Below are 14,129 nucleotides of genomic sequence, written 5' to 3' on the forward strand. Positions count from 1 at the left end.
TATAACAAACTCTTGTTTTCCTTCTGCAGTCTTCTTCCCGATGTCCTTTCGCCTTGCAGAAGTTGCAAAATATATTGCACTGTCCATAGTGTTTCTTTTTGCAATTTCTGCAGAAAGGAGGTGACGAGGATTGCCCTGTTCCCCTCTTTTTGAACTTATTGTTACTATTACCCATACGAAATCCTTGGGTAATCTTCTGAGCCAATTCCTTCTTGCGATCTTCTTCTCTGGTGCGGACTAGTTCATCGGTTAAGGTATTAGCTAATTCCACAGCATCGTCAATCGTGCGTGGTCTCACAGCTTTAACGATGTTACGGATTTCTCCAATTAATCCCCAAATATAACGGGAAATAAGTACCGGTTCTGGCGAAGCCAGGGAAGGTACCACTCTCGCATATTCGAAGAATATCGAAGTATATCCTCGACAATCTACTCCTAACATACGATGACTCAGGAACTTGTTTGCCATTTGTTCCTTTTCGTATTCGGGACAAAATTTTCTTTCGACAAGACTCTTAAATTCTTCCCAATTCATCGCATAGGCCACCCTTCTTCCTTTTGCTTGTAGCACCGTGTTCCACCATTCTAGCGCCCCTTCTTTGAACAAGTTTGATGCATACATCACTTGATATTCTTCAGCACATTTACTTATTGCAATTACTGCCTCGGTTTTCTCTAACCAACGCAGTGTTGCAGTTGCCCCTTCATTACCTGCAAATTCTGCGGGTTTACAGGCAAGAAATTCTTTGTAAGTGCAACCAGGCGTTGCAGCTTTCATTCTCTTAGGGAGTGGGGCCTGTTGCGGATCATGATCGTCATGATTGCCGCCTCCATTTATGCTGTTACTGCCGTTATCTTCCGGAATACGTTTACTAGGAATTAATTGTGGTTCGGCAGGTTTCTGAACAGCAGCCACGATTTCTGGAATAGCATTGGCTATCCCTTGGGCAATAAAGTGCTCAATATCTTGTCTAGTTATATATTGATCTTCCTAATTTTGCTCAGACTGATTTACTTCATTAACTGGTTCACTATTAGCGTTTTCCATCTGCTAATTTAGTATTAATAGGAATTATTAGTGTCTAATTATTAATACCAAAATCACAGATAAACACATAGATCAGTATAACATGCAAGCATAGCCAAAATTGTCGATGCCTCGACTTCTGTTTTGTTTTGTTTTATATATTATACCTGCTTCAATGCACACTTTTTATCTTACAGTGTTTTATTGCCCATTTTACAAAGTCAGTTTTACTATATTAGTTATAATACAAACAAACTTCTCCAAACCCCTCCTATCTTTTGGTTCACTGGCAGTTTCAGTAACGACGCTCCCTCTCGTCGTACTTCCAAGAAATTTGCTCCCCCATTTCCCGGTGCCTATCAGTTCTTCACCAAACTGACGTAGTTCAGCTAAATTTTCATAGCTCATTGGCGGATTAAGGATAGGTTCTGGATCAAACTGTGGGAGAAAACTATAGGGACTATTAACTATATTTTGGAATTGCCAGTCATTGGTCCACCATTCCTCCATTTGGCCTAATGGTCGGGTGTGAACTAGTGGGTCTGGAATAGCTGGTCCTAGGTTTATTGGGAATTGGGCTGTAGCAGGATAAGAGAAGAGATTATCGTTGATAGGCTCTAGAACATCACAATTAGCCAGTAGGCGGTCTATTTCGTCCTGGAATGTGATTTCCTCAGACTGTTTAGAGCTTTCTCCGATCTCTATTCCCTTTTGCTTTAGGTCTATCCCTATTTCTGCTGGCTTGGAACTTTCTCCGATTTCTAGTTCTTTTCCCTTGCTCACACTCACAGGATTTTCTATTTTAGGGATTCTCCTAGGTTTCCTTCGGCGCACCTTTCGCCACCCTACATATCTTCTCTTCTTTTTAGGTTTTGCTTTTTCCAGCGGTGGAGCTTGGAATTCTAGCGGTTCCTCTATGTCAGCAATGTAACCAGTGAAGTTGTGGGAGACTTCAATTGGCACAGGATAGAGGTTGAGGTTCTGAAATGCTTACGACATCTCATTCATGCTGTACGGTATATATGCAAAATACACAAAAATGTTAAGTTAAAACTTTGGAACAAAGCTTAACAAATAAACATTTTTATTGCACACCAATTTGTACAACATAAAAGCAAACAGAACATACTCAGATCTCTTTATTTATTTACTGGGAAGTACTTATTTCTAGATTTAAGGCTTAAAGATTTGCATTTTCTGTTACAGTAGCGAGCAGATACAGATTTGCCCATTTTTCATCTAAGTTATTTTCCCTTGGTGGATTATTGCTAATTTCCTGAATTTCTGGGTTAAACCTCACTCTCTTGGTTCGGGGTTTCTTTTTCTCTTGACCTTTTCTAAGGATTGAATTCCTTTTCTCTGGTGTAAGTGGGTTTTCATAATTTTCCTTACGAACAAAGATTCCTTCTTCTAAATTGGTGGGAGATTTGGAGGAAGAGGTTCTCTGTTCTTTAGGTGTACTATCTAATTTGCGGTAGATAGCAGAAATCTTTTGTTTACCCATACTGTAATTTTAACAATTAATCAGTTAATAAGCATATATTCACAGAATGACAAATAAAATTTTCCTAATTAAAATAGTGAGCTTAATCAGTAAGCTTAAAACAGTGGCTCTGATACCACCTTTTCCTGTCACGGCCCCCGACCAGGTTTGACCCGTTTCAGGAGCCGCGGGACAGGAATCCCGTGGTATTTAATTTAAGCGACAGCGGAAGTCTTTTTAAAACAGGATCTTTTAATAATTTAAACTGCCCGTTTCATAACTCAGGGATAAATTCCCGAAATTTACAATAATGTGATTTCTTAGGGAAATCTTTTATTTTCAAAACATGTTCATTTATTTATTTACATTGAGCCACTTTTCTAAGCTGGGAGTGCTCCACGGCACTTTTCTTTGCTCATACCATATCACCTGAAACATGTTTGAAAAAGGTTTTGTCAGCGGGGAAATACTGAGTGAATCATTCAGTTTACTGAAAACAACACATTTGTTATAATCTACAGTATTAAGGGGAATTACAATGTTTCTGATATCAAACCAACTACCCACAGTACTTGTCACTCGATCATCCATTGGCTAGCCCATTTGTCCAATGGTGTCTGTGACTGTGGTCAGATCACCCCTTGGCCACCCGTTTGTCCAAGTGTGACGGGAAATAAGTAATGTATACAAAACCCCACATACCGGCTGTAATTTGGTGATTACATAGACTTAATCCCTGTAATTATAACTTTGAAAATAACTTGGAGTTTTGTAAAACAATTGATAAAAAGAGAATGACTCACAAACTGTGAGAAAAGAGTTTATAAAAGAGGAATGACTCACATTGCAGATTTACGAGCAGAGTATAAGCTTTACTGATTAGCCTTTTAACCTAATTTAAATAACAATGCACACACAAACGGGATTAGTAACTAATTCAACAGTTACGTCAATTCACGAGATTAAACCCTCACAACTATTATCAAGCGCGATACTTAATAATTCAATGGATTCACAACGAATGACAGAGCATAGTCCGAATTCGAACAGCACTCAAACATTCAAGTTGAAATCACAATGAATAACAAAGTACAAGCTCAATTTGAGCAGCACTCGGACAATCGTTGGATAGTTATAATCGATCGGACGTTGAATCGTAATAGCGATCGAGTTATTACCCTGATTGCGGCAGCACCTCGTGATCGTGTGTGTGTTTATGGTGATAAAATGGTCTGAACTCGACGTACACAGAGACAATTTACGTCGTTTCAACTCCCCTGTGCAAGTCCCAAGGTCGGCTATTTATAGCAAGTTTTGGGGTTCCCTTACGGTCCGTAAGCCTAACCCTTTACGGTCCGTAAGCTAAGCAGTCTAATTTATAGGCTGCCTAGCTCGGGACTAGCCTTGGTGACTCAAGAATTCAGCCAATTGGAACAAAGCAACGTTTTAATTTAGATAATTACCAACTAGGGTTTGCCCCCCTCGAGTTTTAGGGGCCCTAATCCTAATTCCGATCATTCTGAAAATTTTAGGGCTAGTGCAGAATTACTTGGGTGTCTCAATTAGGGTTCTCTTATTGACTAATTATTGTCCTAACTATTGATTTTAGTGACAGTTGTTACATACACGGAATTGAAACAAATTATAGTTTAACCTGTTCTCACTTCTCATATCATTTTTTTGTTCCTTACCCTTTCAGTTCAATCCCAGCCTTCATCTTTCCAAACGACATAAACAACAACCCTAAATTTGTTTGTCATATCAGACCCTAGCAATCACCGGCCTAAACAAATCACCACTCCAGACAACGCAGCAGTCTACCATTCTTCATCGTCTCTCTTCCCTCCTTCATCCTCACCCTCACCCTCTATTTCTCTCCTTAAACCTAAAACCAAATAAACATCGGTGGCCGCATGACCTGGATCGCGAACGAAGACCTCCGGCGTCGGAGTTGACCGGTATTAAGTACTAATCGTCGCCAGAGAAAAGGGATTGAATTAGTTTCCGGTCTCTCTCTCTCTAACGTTTTTTTCCCTATATCTCTTCATAAATGTGACGGAGGGTTGTAGCATATGCGCTGGTGGTCACCAATCTTGTAGCCAGCGGTGGTGGTGACTATTTGTGTGTCGATCTTCCAACTGTTGTGTGATTTTAACACCACCACACACTGGTTGAGGACTCTGCGTGTACCGGTTGATTCCTATGATGGATGGCCGCCTGGCTGCTGTCACACCCTGGCTTTGCGGAAGCGTGGTTAATCTGGTGTGACTTCTTAATACCGTAGCTTAATCATAACAAAGCTATATGAATTAAAAACATGCAGGATCATCCATTAAGTTTTGAAAATCCAAATACAATACCATTGTTTTAACGGGAATACACCCTAACAACCATAATCTTGTTCAACAACCAAACAAACATAAACACAGTTTAAGGACTGTGACTTGTCCAGGAAAGAGTCACATTCCCTAAACCCCGGATGACCTCGGAAACTAGTGCAGCGGGAAAACGTGCCATACCGTGCCAGATCCTTTAATTCCCTGAAATACATGTAAGTTGAAAAATCAACAATAATGTTGAGCGAGTTCATGCGTTTAGTACGTGCGCGCGAATAAACCTTTATAATCATTGTAAATGTGAATATTTTGTAAACTCTGGTATGAAAGCAAATAAGGAAACATATCAGTTAATGTGTAACCACATGGTCCAACCTGCGGGCGCATGGGAGGGGATAGGACAAGGTCACCACATGGTCCAACCTGCGGGCGCATGGGTGGTGTTACGACAAGGTCACCACATGGTCCAACCTGCGGGCGCATGGGTGGTGTTAAGACAAGGTCACCACATGGTCCAACCTGCGGGCGCATGGGTGGTGTTAAGACAAGGTCACCACATGGTCCAACCCGCGGGCGCATGGGTGGTGTTGTTATGCTCAAATAGGCCTATCACTTCTATCCCTCGATCGTACTACGAGGACTAAAGTTCTTTAAGATTTCGCCTACCCAATCACATAACCTAACAGTTCCTTCCGTAGCTGACCATACCATGTAAGAAATATTCGTAATCATAGTAACATGTATTTCACCCCCGCAGTTAAGTAAACTGAAAACAGTTAGAGAAAAGGGGGACATGAACTCACAGTGAGTGCGTCACAATATCAAGTAATCCAAATGTCCGAAAGCTGCGCAACGACCTACATGTGCTAATTCTATTAGACGGATGGTCGTGCTTTAGCTTCTTAGTTTATATTTTTGGGAAACGGTTAGACAACCGCTCCGTGTGTCTACTTGATAACGTATTCTCCTTCCCAAGGATGGGGGAATTAATACATGTGTAATTATATCATTTTATTAAGTCCCACTTAATATATTTTATTCCTAATTCCAAAATATATTTATTTTTCTCAAAAACAATATATTTCCTTTTCCATATAATACCTTCCCAAATTAATATTTTGGCAACACATGCACTTATGAATATTTCTGAATAAAGCGTACGTTACGTTTTGGCGATTAAGTGGTAATGATAATTACCGTTGTAACTTATATATTCGTCGTGTAAGCGTTTGTATTATTTTGGGTTCATCAACGTTTGTAAATATTATTTTTACTCTAAAAATAATATTTATATATTTTCACAAAATAATCATAAACAGTGTGGTGAATAATATATTTATCGAATAAATATTTATCACGTTTAGCTTTGTGAAAAATCCCACCTCCGATTATTTATAAATAAAGTTGTGGCGAAATATATTTGAAAACATGTCAAAGTAGTCTAACACTTGTATATAATTCTAAGTGTTAGATTTTAGGAAAATTTCGCCAGAGTTTCCCCTGTAACTGGAGGTGGCCACGCTTTCAAGCGTATCATTTTCTTTTACAAAATCATTTCAATACTTCCTTTAAATCAACCAATCAATTTCCAATACAATCAACAAGTTTCAACACTTCAAATTTGTAGATTAGAATGTGAAATCGCATTATCACACGAACTTGTAATTTTTCCGAAAGTCGTTTTGTAGATCACTTTATATTTAGTGGATCTATACATAAAATAACTTAGTCTTGCAAAAACCCCGTTTTTGGAACGAATCACTTCTTACAACTTCCCGACAATTTTTGTAAAAATGGTTATTTTGCCGGATCTTTCATTTTATAAGTGTTTCTACACTTGTAGACTTTGAAAATCATATTTGTTAACATGTTAACCAACTTTTATAAAACATGATTTTCTCAATACCCGGTCCTACGAATATACCACTTGTACATACGTAGATCGGCTCGTTTTAAATACTATTTTTCATGTTAGAACACTTTTACACAAGTTCATGTTTCCCGTGTGGTGGAGTTTCACCTTTTAACCCTTGTATTGCTAGAAACAAGTGTATGTCAAGATTCGGGATCTTAACAAAGTCGGGTTAAACGATGATGAGAGCCACCACATCATAGATCGGGCCATATTAATCAACATATTCAAATACTACGACATTTACACGCGTTATGAGCTTTTATCCAACGATATACGCATTTTAGTAGACTTTAAAGTTTCATTAAGCGGGTTACCGACATTCAACCGTCAAAAATCCTTTTAACCACTTTAGACATGACTAAAAACGAGTTTTAAACATTATACCTCTAGCTCGGGGCTAGGGAAGAAACTAGTCGAAAACTGCGTGGATAATAGCAAACGGTAGAGGTCCTCCGCGTTCCGTTTGTTCCGAGCTCCGTTGTATGTAACCACCGACACTTGAGTATACTTGGAATGTCAAGACTCGAACCGAAAAACGGATGTGGGGGTGGTGGTGATCTCGGCCGAGAGGAGGGGGCAAGGGAGAGGGAGTGGTGGTGAGGTGAAGTGTGTGTTCAAGTGTGTGAGAGATGAGAGTATTTATAGACAAATGTGCCTCGTTCTTCGCGTAATCTAATTTAATATAATAAAGGACGTACTCCCCCGGGGCCCACTAGTTGGCCGATTCCATTGAGATGTAAAGGCACTCGGTTCGTTTCCAAACGTTCAGTTACGGTTTAGTTTGGTTAAGTGCGTTACTTTTAAGGTCTAACCCCGTTAGTTGTTTTAGTGTATTAAAAGCGGGTGTTAGGGTAATCAGGGACCCTAACTGGCTCAGAAAAGTACCAATATTAATTTTGGCAATATTTTTATGTTCCGGGTATTGTCCGGTTGTTCGGTCGGATAGTAATTCGTTAAAGTGCTTAAGATATCCGTTAAGCGTCATAAATAATATTTTTAGCGACACAATTTATTCTGCAAAGTGTCGGGAATAATTCCTCATATTTTGGCACTTTATTAATTAGCTAGAAGCTAGTGTGTTGATAAAAGTGCTGTGTTTCGTGCTTAAAGTTCGTTTTAGGCACATCCAAATCTCTATATCTTATTCCTAGAGACGTAATCATACAACCCTTGTATCCCTACACACACTATGGGTGTAGTAAAATGATTCTGGCTTATTCAGGCCTTTAGAGGCAGTGTTTGCCTGATGCTGGCTATATCAGCATGTCAAATAGGTTATCCGTTCAAGTGCTACTGTGCTTTTGTGCATCATGTTTGTCACTAAAGTTCAGTAAGTAAATAATGTAGTGACGGAAAAATCAAAGTATGATGCAGATATGTACATGTATCAACAATCAAGTAGCAGTTTATCAGAAATCTCAGTTAAGCACAGTAATTAGGCAACAATTAATAGTTAATTAAGTCGTACGGATACCTGGTTTTGTGAGGGTTGTCACATTCTCCCCCCGTTAAATAAATTTCGTCCCGAAATTTTAAATTCTGCTTGTAGAAGCAGGGTTCTCAGGAAATAAGTGGGGGTATTTCTCTTTTATTCGGTCTCCACGCTCCCAGGTGAATTTAGGACCATGTCTAGCATTCCAGCGAACTTTGACGAGCTTGACACTGCTCCGGCGGGTCTTGTTAACTTTCCAATCCGTGACCTTGACAGGTTCTTCAACGAAGTGGAGTGTGTCATCAATATGAATTCCGTCGGCAGGTAGATCCAACTTGTATGCTACGGTTACAATTCTTTCCAAAACCTTGAAAGGACCTATGTAGCGCGGATTCAACTTCCCACGTTTCCCAAATCGTGCCACACCCTTCCAGGGTGATACCTTCAATAAAACCATATCCCCAACCTCAAACTCCTGAGGTTTCCTTTTCAGATCCGCATAGGTCTTCTGGCGATCACGAGCCGCACTAATGCGATCTCGGATTTGCGCGATCTTATCTGTAGTTTCCTGAACTACATCGGAACCTACCAATTGTCTGTCACCTGCGTCAGACCAACAGAGTGGCGATCTGTATTTGCGCCCATATAAAGCTTCGATCGGCGCGGCGCCAATACTGGTGTGGTAGCTATTGTTGTAAGAAAACTCGACCAGGGGTAAATGTTTATCCTAGCTACCGCCTAAATCCATAACACATGCTCTCAGCATGTCTCCCAACGTCTGAATCGTCCGCTCACTTTGGCCGTCGGTCTGTGGGTGAAACGCGGTGCTCATATTCAGCTTTGAACCAAAAGCTTCCTGGAAGGATTGCCATATCCTCGATACGAACCTTCCGTCTCTATCAGATATAATCGAGAGAGGTACTCCATGGCGCGTAACAATCTCTCTCATGTAGATTTCAGCCAATTTGCTTGTATTCCCCTTCTCGCGGATAGGCAAGAAGTGCGCTGACTTCGTTAAACGATCCACTATCATCCAGATAGTGTCATGGCCCTTTGGCGTCCTTGGCAACTTCGTAATAAAATCCATGGAGATTTCTTCCCACTTCCATTGGGGAATTTTCGGTTGCTTCAGAAGTCCTGAAGGCTTCTGGTATTCTGCCTTAACCTTGGCGCAGGTTAAACATTTGCTCACGTAGATAGCAACATCGCCTTTCATCCTAGGCCACCAATAATAATCTTTCAGATCTTGGTACATCTTATCCGCTCCAGGGTGGATAGAGTACCGTGACTTGTGAGCTTCATCAAAAATAACCTCTCTTAAATCACCAATCAAAGGAACCCAAATCCTTTTCTCAAAACATAACGTTCCTTCCTTGTTTGGAACCAATATCTTCTCCATCCCACGGAGATATTCTTTCTCAAGGTTTCCCTCCTTGAGAGCTTCTTTTTGCGCTGTTTGAATGCGTGAGGAAAGATCGGTTTGGATAATCATTTCCATAGCCCTAACCCTTATGGGCTTGATTCTCTCTTTGCGACTTAGGGCATCGGCGACCACATTCGCCTTCCCTGGATGATACTTGATCTCGCAGTCGTAATCGTTCAACAACTCAACCCATCGCCTTTGCCTCATATTTAACTCCTTCTGGTTGAATATATGCTGGAGGCTTTTGTGATCCGTAAAGATCGTACACTTCGTACCGTAAAGGTAGTGTCTCCAAATCTTCAAAGCAAAAACCACTGCGCCTAGCTCCAAATCATGCGTGGTATAGTTCTTTTCGTGCACCTTCAGTTGGCGTGATGCGTAGGCGATAACCTTTTGACGTTGCATCAACACACAACCCAATCCTTGACGCGAAGCGTCGCAGTATACCACAAAATCGTCGGTACCTTCCGGTAGAGCTAAGATTGGCGCGTTGCAAAGCTTATCCTTCAACAACTGAAATGCTTCATCCTGTTTGATTCCCCAATCAAACTTTTTATCCTTTTGCGTGAGGAGCGTCAATGGCTGAGCGATCTTTGAAAAAAAATCCTCAATGAACCTTCGATAATAGCCAGCCAAACCCAAGAATTGCCGAATCTTGGTTGGCGTTTTTGGCGTTTCCCAATTCTTGATCGCTTCGATCTTGTGAATTCCATCTCTATTCACCACGTGCCCAAGAAATTGCACCTCACGTAGCCAAAATTCACACTTAGAGAACTTGGCATATAACTGCTCCTTTTTCAGCAACTCTAAAATAGCTCTAAGATGTTGCTCGTGCTCAGCCTTTGTCTTTGAGTAAATCAGAATATCATCGATGAATACGATCACAAACTTATCCAGGTATGGCTTACAAACTTGGTTCATCAAATCTATGAACACTGCAGGTGCGTTTGTCAACCCAAACGGCATAACCAGAAACTCGTAGTGCCCATAACGAGTTCTGAAGGCTGTCTTCGGGATACTCTCCTCTTGTATTCGTAGCTGATGGTATCCAGATCGAAGATCGATCTTGGAGTAAAAGCTTAAACCTTGCAGTTGATCAAACAGATCATCAGTTCTTGGCAGAGGGTATCTATTCTTGATCGCCGACTTGTTCAGCTCCCGGTAGATGATGTTTATCTGAAAACCATCATCCCTCTTTTGACGAGTGGTAATGGGGTTACCCAAAAAGGAAATTTTGGTCTGTTATCTTACTTCTCTACCCATTGCTAAAACTTCTCTGCCATTCCTTGCATCTCCGAAAACGTAAGTTGCTACGATGCATTGACTATGGGTGCAGTGCTTGGAATTTATTGTGGAGGGGACGATTCCGGCAAATCTTCGAGGAAGACTTCGGGGTATTCTCCAACCACAGGGATGTCTTCGGGTTTTGGTTCTTCGGCTTCTCTTTCCACGACATGAGCCAAGAATGCAACACATCCTTTGCGCGAAAATTTTCCTGTCTTCTCTGCCTGATAATCCGTAGGAGCGTACCCTGCTCCATGAATCACAATCATTTCTCCGTTCGTCGTCGGGGTGCGGGTGACAATTTCCGCCGGGTTGTTCGACAACCAGTCCATCCCAATTATCACGTCGAAGCTTCCGATAGACTTGTTCTATCGAGAACTGGGTATCTAGGTTAATTACTACTAAAACAACTATATTTTCTGAAGCTAAAATTTGACAATACTGTCGAATAGAGCGTAACTTTGACTATTATGAGACGTACCGATATCCACGCTTGGATTCTATCCCCGCTGTTGAGCTTTCATCCACGTGCCTGAGTGTTCTTAGGGCAATACTTCCTGAAATGCCCCACATCACCGCAATTAAAACATGCTTGGCCACAGCCTTGATCGTTACCATCCCTGCCTTGATAGTTGTCGTCGTTGTTATTTCCTCCGCGATTTCCGTTACCATCTTGACCTCTATTTCCATGTTCAGTTCCTTGCCGACATGTTTCCTTGACATGTCCCACCTTACCACAGTTACCACACTTTCCATATCTACACCGCCCGTTATGGGGACGTCGACAGTTGTCGCACTTCGGTAGGATACCCGTGTACTCTTTTCTCTTTTTGGCCTTGTCGTCGCTACTCGACTGGGTACCCTGTTTGAAATTCGCCAACTTCCTCTTGTTGTCCCCAGATGACTCTACATGAGTCTCCTTTCTCTTCTCAGAGGCTGAAAATCTGTTCATCCTGATTGCTTCTTCTGTCAGGGCTACACTTAGATTGATGGCCTCAGAGATTGTTGCAGGCTTTGATGCCGTTACCATGCTCATGATTTGGGGTGCCAATCCCCAAATGAAACGCTCAATCCTTTTAAACTCTGGATCTACCATGTAGGGAACGATACGCGATAGAAGTTGGAACTTCTCCACATACTCAGCTATTTTTGGACCATCCATCTTCAAATTCCAGAACTCAGTTTCTACCTTCTGGCTTTCTGTTCTTGAACAGTACTTTTTATGCATTAGCTCTTTCAGCTCGTCCCACGATAGAGCATACGCAGCAGCCTCGCCCATTGTCTGAACCTGAAGCTTCCACCATGACAGAGCCTCATCTCGAAACAGCCCGGTAATGTACGTGACCTGGTCTCTTGGGGCGCATTTGCTTGCACGCAAAACAGTGTCCGTCTTCTCAATCCAGCGGACGAAGGCTATGGCACCCCCAGTGCCGTCGAAATGTAGAGGCTGGCAGCCTAAGAACTGCTTGTAGGTGCAGCCGTTGGGTGGGTTATTTCCTGAGGTACCTCCGTTGCGCTCGGAGTGATGGGCCTCGTATTGTGCGATGACTGCAGCAATGATTCCCTGGAGTTCCGCCTCATTGGTGGGTATGCGTACATCCTGTCTTGGAGGCATTTTCCTATGATGATTGTACGGGTCAGGTCATAGTAAGTAAAATGTGCGTAGGTATACAGCAATATCAACACATAACATCTCATGTTATCAATAAATCAATAACATCTCATGTTATAGAACATAAACAATAGATCACTTTGATTGCATTGCCACAATTTGAGACCAGAATGTAAGGTTTACAGGTATCCAACTGTATCATACAACATCAATGACTTAGTAGGTGACGACCCTAGGCAAGTCGTGCGATCGCTGGACATGTTTAGAAATCTCTGGTTCGTCCATTCAAATTCCAGAACTTCACCTTAAGCTTCTGGATTCCAGTCCTAGAACAACATTTCTTCTCAATCATTTCCTTGAGCTCGTCCCAGCTCGTGCATAGGCAGCATTTGTACCAAAGGTCTGAATATGATGGTCCCACCATGAGAGTGTGCCGTCTAGTAATGACCTTGAGGTAAAGGTATCACTCCATTTGGGGCGAATAGTTTGTCTTTCTTAGAATGGAGTCAATCTTTTCAGACCAACGAACAAAAGCAATGGCGCCTCCTGTTCCATCGCAGTTCAAGGCCTGCAGTTCAGGAGTTGCTCATAGGTGCAGCTAATTGGAAGGTTACTTCTACTAGTGCCATTGCTGTGCTAAAAGCGAAGGGCTTTATGTCGTGCAATTGCCTGGGAGATGCGTTTGCAGCTCGGCTTCCATCCTTTGCAACGTACTGGTGTTTGTGTCACGCCTGGGTGGCATCCTCTTTTGCCGAAGTGGTATGAAGTGGGTTAGACAACTAATTGTCTTATAAGATACATAGCACCGTAAGCCATCATGTACTCACCCAATTTTACACATAAATATACTCAATGTATGGGTGGGGAAATAAATTACTGAGCCTTCACATAGGCTTGCCAATTTGGCTTGTTGCTTGAAATAGGATGAACTCAAGGCTTCATCGCCTTGGTCATTCGTGTTCGAGTTATTTCCTGCCACATTAGTTTTCATTAGCTTGACCCGCAGAGTCCACCAGGATTTCTGTGCACTACAAGTCGTTATTACGTGGGCCCCCGTAATAATAAATTGTCTTGCACAGTTACCCCAAATTTTCTCTCGTCCAAGCAGATGATCAATCAAGGAGCAACAGCAGGTGCATTGGCATGAACAGGGTCATGCCCTAATGCGGTGTTAGGAGCGATGCCTGGCTCAGGGGCCACGGCTGGCTCCGGATCAACAAACCCCATCTCAAAATCAGCTGGATCAACCATCACAGGGGGTTACAGGATCCTCCAAGGGCTGGCCTAAGCGTATGAACTCAAGGTCATGGTCTGGATCAAAACCAGATAGAAGAACAGGATCACCCTCAATACTGTGATCAAACTCAAAGCTGTGTGCGGGAAACGGTGCAGCTGATGATGCCGTATCAGGGTCGGCGTCGTGTGAATGGTGCTGCACTCCCTGTATATGCGAAAATGCGGATGTCAGGAACTCAAATGAGTCCGGGACAGGGAAATGGGCATAAGTCTCCCCTGCAGGAGCGTCCGCAAGCAGTAGGTTGATACCAGCAGCAATAGGGCCTCGCCCTCGAATGGGTCCTCCACTAGTAGCTCGTTATCGTCATCAGAGGCCACGTC

This window comes from Helianthus annuus, chromosome 7 (assembly GCF_002127325.2).
Source record: "Helianthus annuus cultivar XRQ/B chromosome 7, HanXRQr2.0-SUNRISE, whole genome shotgun sequence".
Lineage (NCBI taxonomy): Eukaryota > Viridiplantae > Streptophyta > Magnoliopsida > Asterales > Asteraceae > Helianthus > Helianthus annuus.